The sequence below is a fragment of the Chroicocephalus ridibundus genome, chromosome 11, assembly GCF_963924245.1.
Source record: "Chroicocephalus ridibundus chromosome 11, bChrRid1.1, whole genome shotgun sequence".
NCBI classification, from domain to species: Eukaryota; Metazoa; Chordata; class Aves; order Charadriiformes; family Laridae; genus Chroicocephalus; species Chroicocephalus ridibundus.
This window is the reverse complement of record NC_086294.1, coordinates 21,466,442-21,479,302: the sequence shown is the minus strand read 5'-3', so window position 1 is coordinate 21,479,302 and position 12,861 is coordinate 21,466,442. Positions and strand designations below refer to the sequence as shown.

General features: G+C 51.8%; 1 protein-coding gene across 2 annotated transcripts in view; it reads left to right on the top strand.

Moving 5' to 3' along the window:
• LOC134521844 (serine protease inhibitor Kazal-type 5-like) overlaps positions 1-12,861 on the top strand; it is a 99,617-nt gene that overhangs the window by 48,615 nt on the left and 38,141 nt on the right. The window contains exon 1 of one of the 2 annotated variants that reach the window (XM_063348862.1): positions 11,666-11,741. The exons of the other annotated variant lie outside the window; for it this stretch is intronic. The gene's annotated coding sequence lies outside the window, so the exon portion shown is untranslated. Of the gene's footprint in view, positions 1-11,665; positions 11,742-12,861 lie in introns of those variants that run through there. 2 annotated transcript variants of the gene reach the window in all.

Below are 12,861 nucleotides of genomic sequence, written 5' to 3'. Positions count from 1 at the left end.
GCCGCTGCCACTTGCAGGGCTCTGGCTGAAGACGACTTTGGTCCCAAATGCCTTTCCTGGCATGATCCGCAGAGCAGAGCTAGGCTGTCGCTGCTCCCCTTCCCTGCCCCGGACAGATAGGGACAGCAGCAAGAACCGCTGCTGGAGAGAAGAGAGCTTGGGTTTGCCTTGGGCTCGCTTGTGGCTGCACATTCAGTGCTGTTATTTTGACTGCACATCTCCCTGATTGCAGGCAGGCAGCCGAAACGAACTCCGTGGGTCAGATGCTGCTCCCTTCCCACAGTTTGGAGTAAACCCTGGGGATTTCCTACATTTACTCCTCCAATGGTGCATTGCAGAGAGTGGATCAGTCCCTTGGGTATTAGAAGGATTAATTAATGTTTCTAAAGCACTTTGATATCTCAGCCATAAATCACTGGAGAAGTGCAAAGCAAATTATTACTAATGGGGGCTTATGATTCAAAGACAGATTTTTAATTAGCTGAACAGGAAAAAGTCAATGCCAAGAGCAATTCAAGGAGCTGTTTGTGAGAGAAATCTCAGCTCAATCGGCAGCTGCTCTACTGTCCAAGGGAGACCCCAGTCTGAACGTGGCTCTGGAGGACGCTTTCCCCTGCCAGAAACATCCCTCGTGGCTCTGGGCTTCCCTCTCCCTGGGGCGACCTGCAACGTCAGGCGAAAAGAACTGCTCTTAATGGCATCTGTTGTTTTATTAGCTCGGAGAGTAAAGCTGGCTTTGGGTATGACCCACTCAGCGGCTGTCAATAGCTGGGCTGGGTGCTCGACGGAACACTCTGAGCAAGCAGCGGTCCTTTGGTGTGCCTGTGGTGTGGTGTTATCACCCTCTGAGGAGCAAGGGAGAGAGGGATGATCATTTTTTTATGGCTGAAAGAGGTTCATCTCGATCCAACGCTGTCCCCTGTTGCTCCTCCAACACACCTGCCAGGTTTGCAGCATGAGTAAAGCCAATGGGTGCCAATAGATGCTTTGGTCTCACTTCCCAAAGCTGGAAGAGGACTCGGCAAGGGCATTGACGGTTATACGTCAGGGCAACAGGGGGAAAGATTTTCCTCTTCAATCTCTAACGTATGTAAATAGAGCAGTGCCGAAAAGAGTTTCTCTGATTACCCTTGTTTGGGATGCGCCCACTCCTGGTAAAACACATTTGCACATTTCTCGGTTTAGAGATCCTCGCTGTAGCCAGGAAATGTGATAGTTTTGATTGTCCAGAAACAGAAACGTCTTTCCTCGGATTTCTTAGAAACATCCAGGCACATTTCCAAACTTGAGCTTGATGGGTAAATCCTCAATGTTTGTGAGAGCTGCTCTGCAGATGGGAACGGTGCTGGCTCCTGGGACATTCCAAATGTGTGTAATGCCACGGTTTTCTCCTTTCCTTCCTCCCCAAGGCAGAGGCAACAAAGCAGATACATGCTGCTGAGCTCCCCCTGCCTCCTGGACCCTTCTCTCTTCATCCGCTCATTGCTTAGGCTCCGATAGATTTGCACTGACCTTATTTCATGTTCATAACCCCTCTCAGAGCTGTATGCGATTGAGTACTTTACTACTGAAGCAGGTTGAAGAAACTCCAGATTATGCAATTCAATGGCCTGAACTTAATTATTCCACAATGGATTGAGCCGGACCAAGCGATTCAAGGGCAGTTGCCCCTGCCAAAAGAAGAATCCAACGTAGGCTGCTAGCGCTGCTGCAGCCGAACAGCAGTCACTCTAGGTTTTTAATGCAGTTTCTCCATTAGCAATCGCCCTTCCTTTCCTAGCGTCTCTACTGACATCTCTGCATTTATGAGATGCCTTCAAAAAATGTGGGATTTCAGGGCTCCTCTCCCCTGATTGACATCTATTCTATATCCTTCAGGAAAATCAAACAGAAATGCTTGGGGCTTATTTGACTGGGGAGGAATGAAAAAGAGCTGCGAACTGCTATTGCGCTGTGTGCTCCTGGTAGAAGGAGCAGGGAGATGTCTTCAGCAGTGTGGGCTTTCTCAGGATGTGTCACCCTGTCAGAGCAGCGTGTTCCTCCAAACACATCAGCTGGAGGAGTAGAGAAAAATGAGTCAGGCGGCTCTGCCAGCCATGCTGTGTGAGCACGGCGCCCATCGCAGAGCAATGGAGAGGAGAGGCAGGCCCCAAAGCTGGTGCTGGTGTGGGAGGGCTTTCCCTTGGTTGCCTTGTTGGGTGATGGCCACCACACAGGGTATGGGGCAAAAGACCTCTGCAACAGCTGATGGTGTCTTCTCCCAGCTTCTGGAAGGCACTCGGAGGAGAAATCGACGCCACGCAAGGAAGGCGCTGGGGGTAAGGAGGTGAGCTGAAGCAGCAGGTCTGCCTCTAGGTGGATCAGCATGAAGAGGTGATTCTCCTTCTGCAGGATGAACATCTGCATCACCTTTTGGCCAAATCTGAGCACTTTCAAGTTGCATTTTTTTTGAATAGTAAAGTGTTGCAAGGGGATAAAAAGCTGTATTGCAGGGGAATGAAAAACTTGGGAACCTACCTACTTCCCTGCTATGGCCCATCCACAACAGGCTGGTGGAGCACTTGTTGTACCAGGGCTGGAATTTCCTTTTTGTCAAGACTTGATGTACGGAGAAAAGCCATCAGTGCCCTGGGGAAATTGCAACAGAGTCACCACAAAAGCATCCAAAGATCACAAACCAGGCCCAGATGGTTCTGGACAAATGGTTCTTAAGCCTCTTCAAAATACTGGCATTTACCAACAGGCTCGTTTGGGGTGGTTCACATTTTCCAGCCTTCTGAAGGCAAGAGAGAATGGGCTAAAGGCACAGAGCTCCTTTTGGAGTCCTGGTGCCCGGGAATTTGGGCGATAAGAGGGAGATGTCGTGACACTTGGCACAAGCTCATGCATGGCCCTGTGCTGGTGGCATTCCTGAGCCTCAGTCCCTTGGTGGAGGTTGTGAGGACCTTCCTTGGGATACGTGAAGGGAAGGCATCTTTTGGGGACCTGCGGGAGGATCCTCAGTGCTCAGGGTGGTCAACAAGGCAGGTAGGGGGTTTGCTGCTGCCCTGCGGTGGGTGGATGAGTGGAGGCTGGAGAAAGGCTGAGGTAAATGGGAAGCCCAGGGATGTCACAAAAGACAGTTCCCAAGCTGCTCAAAGCTCTCTTGCGTCCAAAAAGCTGCTTGTGTTGGATTTAAAGGCTAAAAATCCCTAAAGCTCTGTTACCTGCTGGGTTTCGTAGGCCTGGAGCTTGCAGGTGTACCCAGGAGCTTGCCTGTGGTATCCAGGATCTGGTTTGAAAGCTGTTGGTGCAGCCAGTGCAGGAGAACAAGCCCCATGCAGCAGTGCGTCCAGGGAGGGGAGGAGGCCACCTGTGCATGCAGGAGCCCACGGGGAGATCTGCAAGTCGCTGGGAGGAAGGGGGATGGTGCAGCTGGATCCATTCAGGCTTTGGAGACAGACCAAGCCGTTTTGCATCAGCAAGGTGAGAGGCAGCCGGTGTGCAGGGATCAGCTGCTCTTGTATCCAGGGGATACTGCTCAAACACGGGTTTTTCCTGCAGAAAAAACCCCCAACCGTAATTTGGTCCATAGTGATTTTTGTTTTGGATTCTTTCCCATTAATGCAGAGAAAGCTATTTTGTTGCTCTGGGTGTACGGAAGATATTGAACACTCTGACAGTTTAGGAAAAGGGATCCTGTGAGTAGCTGCTGTGAAAACATCACGTATTTTCTCTGGCTGTAGGAGGCTCTTTGGAGCCCAGGACACTATATCAATTTCTTTTCTCTTCTCTTATGGAAAAATTGCCCCTGGGGCCTCTGGTTTTTGGGGAAGGGGCTGAACACAGCTACAGAAGAAAATTAACAAGTGATCATTTCTACTTTTAGTAAAGCTTCCGTGTGTTATCTTTCAGCAAGGGCAGTGTGTCCATGATAGTGACCTTTGGAAATCTGCAGGCATCGGCGGCTCCGCCTGAGGATGGGTATTGCTGACAACTGTGTCTGAAGACAAAGGCATCACATAAATCACGGCTTGTTGGGTCGTTCAGAAGAGGCCGTGTCTGAACGCCGATCAAACGCTTCCTGAGCAGGGTGAACGTGCTGGGGAGAGGCAATGCGCTCGCAAGGGTTACTGGCTGAAATTGGCTGGGGTGCAGTTGCGCAGCTCCCTGGCGTGGTGGTAAGTTCCCAGCCCAGCTCCTGTCCCGTTTGCCTGTGCTGTCCCACCACCGCAGAGACACCAAACCCCACGGGACCAGCCCACAGGAACCTTCCCCTCATCTGCTATGGCTTACTGGGTGATGGCACGTGGACGGTGGGAATACCTCTGGTCAACTCTGGTCACAGCGATGGCCCTGGGGCTCTGTCCCTTGCAGATGGGACAGCTGCTGCCACTGGCCCCAGAGATTGTCCCCCCAAGGAGTGGTCCTGGTTCAGGAACGGTGCAGGGGGTGCTGCCTCCTGGCAAGGCTTTCTCCCCGATCGCTTGTGTCCCTCTCCTCGGCTCCCGTGAGGGATCTCCGTGGCATGCGGAGGCAGTAGGAGCATGTGCGGCCGGTTGCCCAAGAGCTGAAACATTAAGCCCTGCTCTTCTTGCTTTCCGTGGCATTATTGGAGAAAAAGCATTGTTTTTCCCACTCCTACAGAAAATGTCAAAAGCAAAGAATTCCTTCATAAAACTGCTTCTTTATTAAATCCTCTCTGCCTCCGACCTCCACGTCCGACTGCCCCTGCGGCTGCCAGAGGGATCCAGGGCAGAGCGACTAAGCGCTGTGGCCGATAATTGGGCAAACACCCTCCTCCAGCGAGGCACTCCCTCTTTCTCCAAACTAGAAGCAGCACCCCCTGCCCGCTCCCTCTTCAGCACAGCCGAAGAGGATGGGAAGGATGCGGTAGGATATGGTATGCACCTTCCTTTCGGGGTCACAGACTCCTGGAGGATGATCTGGTCTAATCTGACCTTCTGCATAGCTCAGGCCAGCTCAGTCCCTGCTCCCAAGGGCCACACGTCCCTTGTCCAGGGCTGGACCTTGCTCTGAAGCGTGCGTGGGGTAACTCAGCAAAGAGCTCTGGTATTAACCACTCTTGGTACGGATCCCGGATCTCTATTGCCCTGTCCTGTTTGGATTAAAGGAGCCTCTCTGCCGGCAGTGATTGTTGGCTTTCGGTCCCCGTTTCCCCAGGTGAGTTTGAAGCGATTATATTTGAAAACTGACTCTTTAGAAAAGTTGGATGAAGTCCAAACGAACTCTGGGTGCATTGGCCTGGCTGCAGAGATGCTGCAAAGCTGGCGAAGAATTGGGCAGGTCACCAGGAGAAGACAGAGCCAGAGCCCTCACGGAGCTGCACGGCAAAAAGATGGGCAACGTAGGCAGATTGCAGGAAAGGTCATCCCAACTGGATAGTAGGAAAAAAACCATTCACCATGAGGGTGGCCAAACACTGTTCCTGGACCAAAAAAGTCTGTGGCATCCCCATCCTTGCAGAGGTTCATAACACGGCTGAATGGGCTGATATTTTCTGAAGAAGCTTTCAAAAACCAGCAGTCAAGCAACAGGCTGTCCCCTCTGTGGTCCTTAACTAACCCGATGTCCCCAAGACCAGGAGCTTTTTTTTAGTGGCGGTCTGAAATGCAGAATATTTTCACATTTTTTCTTAATTTCTTTAAAACATTTTGTCAAGTTTTTACAATACTTTCCATCGCTTTGTAAGCCAGTTGATAAACAACGACCAAAATAATTGCAAATGACTTTCATCACAACCTCAGAAATATTTGGCATTTCTAGCTACTTCTGTGAGTTCCGTTGGCAGTGCTGACGGCTATTGATACACGGCTCGCTCCCTGGCCCAGGACTCAGAAAAACACTGTGGTGTTCTTCTGATTTCAATGAAATATGTGAAACTCTTAGGTCCATCTCACTGTACTGTTTTGGACAATTAAAGGAGATGAAGCTTTTCCAGCAGAGAGCTCCCAGCCTGCTTAGCTCCACGGGAAAAAAACTGCCTATTAAAAAATATAGAAAGATGCAGAAAGGAAGGGAAAAGTAATGCAAGCTATGAAACGAGGCTTTCATGTCTGACAACATTTCTTCATGTTAGCTATGGAGAGATTTTAAAATGGGAAGTGCACTTTGTCGCAGACTGATAGAAATGAGATTTTGGGAGGAAAAAGAAAAAAAAGGAGTGGATGTGGGCTAAAGCTGATGGTAGTGTTTCTGTTGCAGGAGTCTGATCCTGAACGTACCGAAAACGGGAGAGAAAAGCTCAGCAGAGGTTGGAAACACTGGGCCTGTTTCTAGAGACGGCTTTTCCTCGAAGCCGTGCTGCCACGAGGCGCCATGAGGCCCTTGTTAGTTCAGAAGTTCATTCATAAATTCGAACATTGTTCTTGGTGAGCTCTTACCCTGCCAGCATCTAGTGCTACCACCGGTTGCTTTAGCCACAACAAATGTGCATTTATCATTGTGTTAATTGTTCGTATCTGCTCCCGGTGCGGAAAAACAATACTCCCTGACCCAACCTGTGCGTCAGCATGCCGTACACCCGTCTGACTCAAATCTCCCCAAAGCTGATAAATGATGGTTAAACACTGCTGATTGATAAACTTTAGCTAACTGCTATTGACCCTTGGGCTGGGCTGAGATTAGGTAAGGCCCAATTAACTCTCGCTCCTTTTCCTAATGACTGCTCAAGCTCGAAGACAGAGGCTGGAAATTTAAGGCAACTGAAGTAGGGACACTGTGATGCTTTGGACCTTCGCTGATGGCTGATGTTTATTGTCCCTTCAGAAAAGTGCTTTGTTTTGAGTGCCAGGAGCTGCTCCCAGGACAAAGCTATGAGAAGATGCTGGGGTATGAAAGCATTGACATTGGCAGCCCTGCCATGAAAGGGTCTGCTGTGGGCATTGTTGGCGGCTCCCTGTGCTTTCAGCTCTGGTCAATGGTCTTGATTAAAGAAGGATTTTGTCTTTGATTTAGGGAGCCTTTGAACACAGTGGCTAAACGTTTCCTTTCGATCAAGGGTTTCCCTTTGATTTCTGCGTGTAGTCAGCTCCCCATGTCCCTCGGTGAGCTTTGAATTGCTTCCCTAATAAATGTGACATTATTTTTGATGCCTTGCATGTTTTCAGCCTGGTTGTGAAAGTGAGGTGCTTTGCAGTGAAAGCACCGTCTTCAGCCCATGAGGGATATGAGGAGCAGTCCTTTTGCTCTGGTAATGGAGATGAAATAATCCACTGCTGAACCTCCTTTCCCCAAGCAGCTTTTAACTTGGGTTTTTTTTTCACATCTACATGAGGAAGTGGCTGTCAAAGCCCATGGCTCCTGCCTGCAGTGTGCTTTTCCTTCTTATCCTTATTCATCCCTGCCAAGATCCTCTTTCCTTCATTCCTCCCCATTTTCTGAGCTTCTGGAAGCTGCTGGCTCATAGTTTCAAGTCCCACTTAGCAAGAAACTTGGTTTTCCTGTTATAAAAAACAGCTGAGGTTCCCATGTTGTGCTGTGGTTTCTGTAGGAAATACTCAGAGATGTTGCCTCCCGAATTTTTCCCTCTGTGTTTTTTGGAAGAAGAAATCCAGCCTGCTTCCAAGCCCAAGGCAGCCCCGCAGTGCCTGGACTTGGGGCAGCTCTCCTGCCGTGCTGAGATGCTTGCCAGGAGCAGACGGTGCCAGGCGTGCTGGAGGCAGCCGATGATGCTGATCACGCTGTCCTGCATCTACCTGTTTAGCCGAGACATCCCTGAGCTCTGTGCTCTGCTGTTCCTCTGCTCAGGCTGCTGCCTGGTGGCCAGAGGTCACACTCTCCCTAAGCATCACCTTAGGGATGCACCTGGGGAGCACCCCACTGCTGCACCTGGGGAGGAATAACCCCTGCACCAGGACAGGTTGGGGGTGACCTGCTGGAGAGCAGCTCGGTGGAAAGAGACCTGGGAGTCCTGGGGGACAACAGGGTGACCATGAGCCAGCAATGTGCCCTCGTAGCCGAGAAGGCCAATGGCATCCTGGGGGGCATCAAGAAGAGCGTGGCCAGCAGGTGGAGGGAGGTCATCCTCCCCCTCTGCTCTGCCTTGGTGAGGCTGCACCTGGAGCACTGGGTCCAGTGCTGGGCTCCACGGGTGAAGAGGGACAGGGAACTGCTGGAGAGGGGACAGCAAAGGGCTACTGAGATGATGGGGGGACTGGAACACCTCTCTCATGAAGAAAGGCTGAGGGACTTGGGTCTCTTCGGTCTGGAAAAAAGACGGCTGAGGGGGGACCTTATCACGCTTATAAATACTGAAAGGGTGGGCGTCAGGAGGATGGGGCCAGGCTCTTTTCAGTGGTGCCCAGCGACAGGACAAGAGGTAACGGGCACAAACTTGAGCATAGGAAGTTCCATCTCAACGTGAGGAGGAACTTCTTTGCTGTGAGGGTGGCAGAGCCCTGGCACAGGCTGCCCAGAGAGGTGGGGGAGTCTCCGTCTCTGGAGACATCCCAACCCCGCCTGGACACGTTCCTGTGCCACCTGCTGTGGGTGACCCTGCTCTGGCAGGGGGTTGGACAGATGATCTCCAGAGGTCCCTTCCCACCCTATGATTCTGTGATTCTATCATCCCCCATTACATGGAGGGTGACCAGTCACTACTGGCGAGGGGCTGGGGAGCCCGAGGTGCAGGGATCCTGCAGAGTGCATGAGGGATGGAGGGCACACCGGGTCCCTGAGCCTGAATATCTGTGCTGCCCCTCTCAGGGTGTCAGCCTCTTGCCCGGTTGGGGCTTCAGATCCAGAGGCCTCTCCCTGGTCACCTCCATCGAGGTGCAGGCACGGATCAGGCACAGACGCAGCTGACACAGGTCCCTTCTACTACAGTTCCACCTGCTGGGACTGTCACCTGTTGCCTCATTTGTGCGTTCTGTGCCCTGTTGGCACTCACGTCCTTTCACTGGATCTGGCGTTTTGGTGGTTAGGAGCAGCTTTTCTCACCGGACCCAGGCTCTGCCATTTCCAGGTCCCTATAAATTCAGCTTTCAGCCATACAGAACCCTGGGATTTTTATGGACGTGGAACAAAGATGCATAAATGATAATTAAAGCCTCGACAGAAACATTCGGTGTCGGTCAGAAGTGTAAGTCATAAATAATTATCATGATGCCCAGCTTTGCATTTATGATGCCGTATTATTATAAACTAGAACTAGTATTGGGAGACTCAGGAGGTCGACAGTGGATGTGGAGAGGTAAAAAACTTGGAGGAGGTCTCTGGGTCCTTTGCGAGGACAGAGTGCTGGACTAATGACCCTGTGCTTTCAGGGATACTGCTTTTATGCTCTTCCATTATATTAATATTTAAATCAGGGATTAAAACATTGATGTCACCTAAGAGCTTTACTGCGTGTACTTTATTGGATGTAGGTCTCGCTCTGCCTGAAGCCTCAGGATTGCCCATGCACTTGGACCCAAGGAGGACGCAGCGTTTTACCGTGTTAGTGCACTTAACCTCACCTGTGCGTGTTCCTTGACGAAAAGCGAGGGAAGCATTTTCAAACAAAATTGCTCTGACGTCCCCCGGCCTCCCAGCCGCGAGTGTGGGGCTGGCCTCACCTGCGCCCCCGGTCAGACGAGCCTTGGAGGGAGCTGGGGACCAGGTTAGAGATCCCCCGTTCTCCTTCACAGCCAGCACTGACACCTCACAGCACCCCAGGGTGGTGTCACGAGCCTGCCAGGGCTCAGCGCACCCAGGGGTCGCCCCTTGCCCACCCTCCCTGGCACCAGGGGCTCCCACACCCCCCCAGCACCACCAGCGCCTGTCAGCTTGTGCCGAGTGTCACAGCATCCCCCTGTTATCACCCCAGTTCCCGGGCGGCGGGACCGAAGGGGAGCTCTGCTTTTGCTTTAGCCCATTCTCTCCCTCTCGGGTTCAGAAGACGGCTGGAAAATGTGAACCACCCCAAAGGAGCCTGTTGGTAAATGCCATTATTTTGAAGAGGCTTAAGAACCGTTTGCGGTTTCTGAGCCGTGATTCATGATCATCTGGGTCTGGTTTGTGATCTTTGAATGCTTTTGACTGGTGACTGTTGCAATTTCCCGGGGGCGCTGGTGGAGCATGCTGGTTCTTGCCTCTCTCTGGACTTCAAAACATTCAAGGCCTCGACAAAAGTAAATCCTAGCCCTCTTCTGAGGACTCAGGCAGCTTTTAGCTGTGCAGATCCCGCCCTGGCTGGTGAGGAATTGCAGGCACCAACCTCAGTGTGTCCCAGTAGCTACCCTCCCATCCCAGTTCCCATTTTGCCTGGTGGCTGCTGTGCACAGCGTGCTCCTCTCGGTGCAGCGCAGCGAGACCCGCCGAGGTGAGACCCGCCGAGGTGAGACCCCGCAGCTCCCGGCTGCTGCTGCTCTCCTTGGCTGCAGAGATGCTCTGCCACTCCACGGGCAGGAGCCCCTGCTGAACCCACCCAGTCTCGTCCAGTATCTCACCCACAAGTGGCACAGCAGGGAGAGGACGCTGATGGTCCAGCACTGGACCTGGGAGCCTCCAGCTCCCACCAAACCAAACCAAACCAAACCTGGCCCGGGAGGAAATATTCAGATCCCTAGTTCTTTCTTGGGGACGATCTATGGACTTGTGAGTTCAACAGTTCATGGGACTGGTGGCTAAAAGGAGTCCCTGGCAGAGCAGGGAAGGTTTGTCACTTGAGGGGCATCTGCTCAGGGTGCAGGTCACGTTTCCATTCCTTACAGAAGAAGTTTAAATAAAAGATTTGGTGCCTTCCCTCCCGCCGGAAGAAGAACAGCTGCTGAACGCTGTTAATGTTAAAAGCCCTCAATTAGGAAGAACACTAAAGGACAACACAGGAAGCCAGAAAGCTGCTCTGTAGCTAAAATAACTACTGTGAGGCGCTGTGATCACGGAGTGAGACCGAAGGAAAAATTGCGGGAGTGACATTCCCTTCCTGCCTGCAAGGATGGATCCCGGGGTGGGAAGGGCTGGGGACCGGAGGGGGAACATCCCAGAGCGCCGGTAGCCGGGACCAGTCCTCTCTGCACACCGGGGTCAGGCTCTCATGGGCAAATCCCACAGCCACGGCAATCAAAAAGGAAATTCAGCTTCACATCCAAGTGCGCTGCCCTTTCCCACACACGCTCTGAGGCAGAGTTTTTTGTTTTTGTTTTTTTTTACACAGGCATAGGAAAAGAGAGCTGCTTCAAGATGGCTTATTCGGACTCCCTAAGCGGCGTTCCGAGGAAGCTGAGCTCTCCCGTGTGCAGAGAGCGGGGCTGAGGCAGGAGCAGGCTGGAAGGGAATTGGCTCCATCTGGGTCAAATTCTGATCAGGGAGAGAGAGAGAGAGGGGGAGGAGGATGATGATTTTTCTCCTTGGAAATAAAAAGCTTCTAGCATCACCTGCTGCTTATCTTGCTGCAGTGACGGGTAGTTTCTTTCCCGGCCTAAAGAGCACAACCCTGGCTCCAAGAGGGGCTTAATTGCTATTAATCCCGTTAATTGAATTTGGTTCTCCTGTGCCACTTAGCACTCTGACTGAAGGAGGGAAATTGAAAAGAAAAAGGCTGGGACCCAGGCTCAGCTGACCCAAGGCACGTGACTCCTGCTGATATTATAAATATGCCCCCCCAGAGCTGGGGGTCTGTTCTGGGGGAGGCTGGTGGGTTTGGGTGGGCGGCAGTGGGATTGTGGGTGCCGTGCTGGGAAGAAGCGGCTCCTGCTGCAATTGGGCTCTGAGGGATCTGCGGGCTGAACGTTGAGTTCTTCGGTTAAGGTGAATTCCAGGTAATGACGCTATTTGGGGTAGCAGGGCACCAAGTACGCTCTCAGGGATGGCGCCCCTTCTGTAGGGCTTTATTTGAAAGCTGGTGTGTGATCCATGATAGGGTTTTTTTGTTTTGAAACCAGGTATTTTTGGGGTGCAGGGCACCAAAAGTGATTTTTGAATAGGTGTTTCCCCTCCGCGGTGGACCGCTCACCGGTGGCTCAGGGGCAGGAACGCGCTGTCCCATCGGAGCTGTGTCTGCGTCTGCCGTTGCTGATGGGCAGGCGGGATTTTGGTGCGTGCCAGGTTTCTGAGCAGCCCCGCTGCGCTGGCACCCGTGCCAGTGCCTGCGCTCGCCAATCACTCCCACAGCAAGGGAGGCAGAGCGGGCTCTTTAGAAACAGGTCACTTTATTCCTTTTTGTATTGGTAGCTTTTCTGCTCGAAAAGGATTTTGAGACGGGGCTTTGTGGGCAATGAGCTCTGTTGCCTTTTTGCAAATGGGCTATATGAAATCCCTGTGGTGTTGGGAGGTTTTGTTCCTTCTGGGCCACATCCAGACCCTGGCTGCAACCTCAGGCTGGACGTTAGATGGTTGGGTGGCCATGGAAAAGTCTGTATGCTGTCTTCCTGCTCTCTGGAGTGAGACCTGCATGTTAACTAAATCCTTGGGCATCCCTCCCGTGGATTTGGGGTAGCACAAAGCTGCTGTGCTACGTGTAAAGCAACCCCAGATGTATAAAGTTGTGGTTGATTATTTTTTTTTTTGGTGGGGGGAGAGATCCTTAGTTTCTAGCTCTTGCCCTGTGCATGTCCCTGTGCGCTGCTGATCATCGCCAGGCCGTGGAAGAGGCAGAGCTGGGTGTGTTTGGGGGAGCGCTGCCAAATAACAGCACGGAAAGGTCTTGTAGCAAAGATCGTGTAAGCCTAAATCAGAGATCTGAAGTGAGTCAGAGGTTTAATTTAATTAGTTCTAAAATTAGAGTAGAGAGTCTGTAAGGGGAAGGCAGGGCAGGAGGAAGGAAGATTTGGGGGCAGGCTTTATAAATGAGAATGGAGGAGTACAGGCTGGTGCTGTTTATACAGACTGATAGCAGTGTCCCATGGCCTTTAATATATTTAATAAGCACGTTTTATACAC